The sequence below is a fragment of the Tupaia chinensis genome, unplaced genomic scaffold, assembly GCF_000334495.1.
Source record: "Tupaia chinensis unplaced genomic scaffold, TupChi_1.0 Scaffold000213_1, whole genome shotgun sequence".
Taxonomy (NCBI): Eukaryota; Metazoa; Chordata; class Mammalia; order Scandentia; family Tupaiidae; genus Tupaia; species Tupaia belangeri.
The window spans coordinates 694,129-697,744 of NW_006159688.1; positions in this window are offsets into that span (position 1 = coordinate 694,129).

A 3,616-nucleotide genomic window follows, 5' to 3' on the forward strand; every position below is an offset into this window, starting at 1 on the left:
AGAGGGACCAGCAGGTGGTGTGGTGGTTAAGGAGCTGGACATTCCCACATGGCAGACCACGGTTTGAGTCCCGGACCTGGTGGCTTGCTTTCTCACTTCCCCTCTCTCTTTGCGTGTCTCTCTCTGTCAAACAAATGAATGAATAAATAAAATAAAATGAGTAATTCTTTAAAAAAAATAAATAAAAATTAGAAATTAAAAAAACACATATTAGAAATGTATGCAGCTTGGACATTATCATCTGAAGATTTTGTTAACCTAAAGATCACACTTCAAGGTTTGGAAGCAGGTGTCTTGGAATTAGCACACCTCGAGTTAGAATATGGACTCTCCAATTATGAATACTGTGACCTTGAGCAAGGTCCTACCCTGACCTTCCTCTGAACTGCAGGCCTACCCTCCAATGCAGCCTGGGCTTAGCTCCAGCATGACACTTAGCTATTTCAAATTCTATGCTCTATTTTATCTGATCTCCCACAGTTAGGATTATGCTTTATTTATTTTCATATCCCAGGCATATAGGAAGCACTACTAAAATTTGGAATATAGTAAGCACTACCAAAATTTGTTGAATTAAAACACTCAATGGGTGTCAGCAGGTGGTATTGTGGTTCAGGCACTGAACTCCCACCTGATTGAACATAGTTCAAGTCCCAGACCTGGAAGCTTGAAAATCATGCCAGGTATATGGTGGCCCTAAATCCCAGGAGGAGAATGCAGGAAAAAGGATGTCAGTGTTGCCATCCCCCCTGGGGAGTAATTTCTCACTTTCCTTCTCTCTCTCTACAACAAGAATGCACACCCTGTGGCAAAAAAAAAAAAAAAAAAAAAAACTACTACATAGGGCCAGCAAGCGGTGTAGTGGTTAAGGTGTTGGACTTTCACATGGCTGACCACAGACCTGGCAGCTTGCTTTCTCACTTTTCCTCTTTCTCTCTTTTTCTCTGTCTTTCTCTGATGGCTACATGTACCCTATAGCAAGTTAAAAAAAAATAACAATGATAATTTTTTAATTTTATTTTATTAATATATTTTATTTTAATTACTTTTATACATTCAATCACTACACATCACTTAGTTTATAAAGTGAATTTTCCAACATGAATACACTTCACACCAGCCCAGGTGAAGATAACATATCTTTTTTTTTGGAGAGGTTTTTGTTATAAGGCATGTGCGTTCACCAGAAAGACAGAGAGAAACAGACAGAAAGCAAGAATTCCCCCCCCAGGGGAAGATGGCCATGCCACAATCCCTTCTCTTCCATTCTCCTCTCAGATCTTGGGCATGCACACACACATGCCCAGCCTGAGTTTAAGCCACCGGGTCCGAGACTCAAACCACAGTCAACATGGGAGTCCAGCGACATAGCCATTACACCAATTGCTAGTCCCAAAGATACTATATTTAAAAAAAAAACTTAGTGAATGAATGTTGTCTCTCCCTCATTTCTGCTGGAGAGTATGGTGAGAAAATAACTGATTTAGGCTGACCCTGTGGCTTGGTGGTTAAGGGAGCCAGACTACATGGGGCCAACAGAGCAATTAGAATCCAAGTCCCAGCAGCCTGAAAAAATGCTAGGTTCGTGTTAATGAATGCCCCAAATCCCAGTAGAATGAAGAACTTAAAGAGAAGGGATTGCAGTAAGAGCATGCCTTATAGGGGAGAGGGGTTGGAGTGTGCATTCTCCATCTACCTCTCTCTGCGTGTCTATGTCTGATAAGCACACACACCCTCTAGCAATAAATGAATAAGTAAATATAAATAAAACAATTGACTTTTTATTCTCTGGTAACATAACTTCCTAAAAACTAAACCTATGAGCCTACCTCATACTATGCATTTATATTCAAAAAATCAGGAATAAAGGAGGCCAACAGGTGGCATGGTGTTTAAGGCACAGGACCCCCACATGGCCAACTGCAGTCCGAGCCCTGGACCTAGTGGCTTGCTTTCTCACTCTCTTGCTCTTATTAAATCAAAAAATAATAGTAAATAAAATTAATAAAATAATTCTTCAAAAAAAATCAGGAATAAAGTAAAACACATTATTCGATATATCAACTTGATAAATTTCTCCCCATCTTCTCCAGATATCCCCTTATCTAGCAAATAGTATCTATCATTCTTCTTTCTATTGCTATTCTATCAAGTCTTTTCGTTTTAGTTGATGAATAAGGAAACTTGGTATTTATAAAGCAGAGACATACTTAGCCCATATGCATGTCTGACATTTCACTTAGCATTGTATCTACTAAATTCATTTATTTTGTCTCAAAAAACAGGAATTCATGTAAACAAGTGGAATAAGTTTTAGAATTGTGTGCCACAACATTGGTAACATAGTGGTATATGCTTCCCAAAAAAAACCCACAGAGTGATTTTCAGATGTGCACAACAAAATGTAATGTTGAATGTTGAAGATGGTGCACACACTTATATCCTTGATTTTATTATTGCACAGTATACACATGCTTAAAAACCCATACTGTACCTCACAAAAATGTAATATGATTATATGTAAATCAGAAAATGTGCTTTAAGTTGAGGGAGAGGTTCCCTAGCCTTCAAGAACCAATACCTGGTTTCTGAAATCCCAGAGAAAGAAGAAACAACAAGGAGACCCTGCAATCCCAGAGACAGAAGGTAAGAGCTGCTACCCCACATGTACTGATGCCATTCTGACCCTCATCCTTCCAAGACCAACAGGCAGTCCCAAGCCAAGCCACTTGACTTGAACTCATCAGCAGGGACACCCATCCAGCCTGCTGTGGGGGAAGGATTCCCCAGCCTGGTAGTGCAGCATGATCTACCACCTTACATTCTATCTGTCAGTACAACCTCCATTCACACTAGGCACAGTTAGATTTGGGTATATAAGAACAAAACACTTAAAAACAGGAGACTTAGGAGGAATTCTTTCTCCATAACTCCTATGGCAGTAAAAGGAGAGAAATTGCCCCTCTGAATACCTAAACCCTAAACTCCTACTGTGAATTCCACAGTCCCACTCAGAATAAAGGAGGGAATTTGGCCAGCTCTCATGCCAATTATAAATAATTGCAGGAGCACACAGCTTCAGAAACATGCCCCCAAAAAATAGGAAGAACTGAATATACTACCAGATGACTCTTAATCAGAATAGAGCCCCCAAGAAATAGGAGAAAATCAGGAACCACCTCCCCCTCAAAAGAGTATAATTCCTCACCAACAATGAATAAAATACAAGAGATTGCAGAAATGTCACAAAAATATTCAGTATAGTCATTGTAACAGTACTCAATAAGATGCAAGTGAAAACAGAGAACCAATTGCTAGAGGTGAGAAAACCCTTCCATGACATAAAAGAGGAACTCCATAGGAGATAGACACATTGAAAAATAATCAAACTGAACTTCTGAAGATAAAAAATACAATGCAGAAAATCAAAGCCTCCCTTGAAAGTATCAACAGCAGATTAGACCACACAGAAGAAAAAAATCTCTGGCCTTGAAGACAAAACATTCGATGTAGTCCAAGCAACTGAAAAGAATAAGCATTAAAAATTAAGACAATATACAAGAAATTCTAGACAACATTAAACAGGCAATATCTGCATAATGGGTATTCCGGAAGG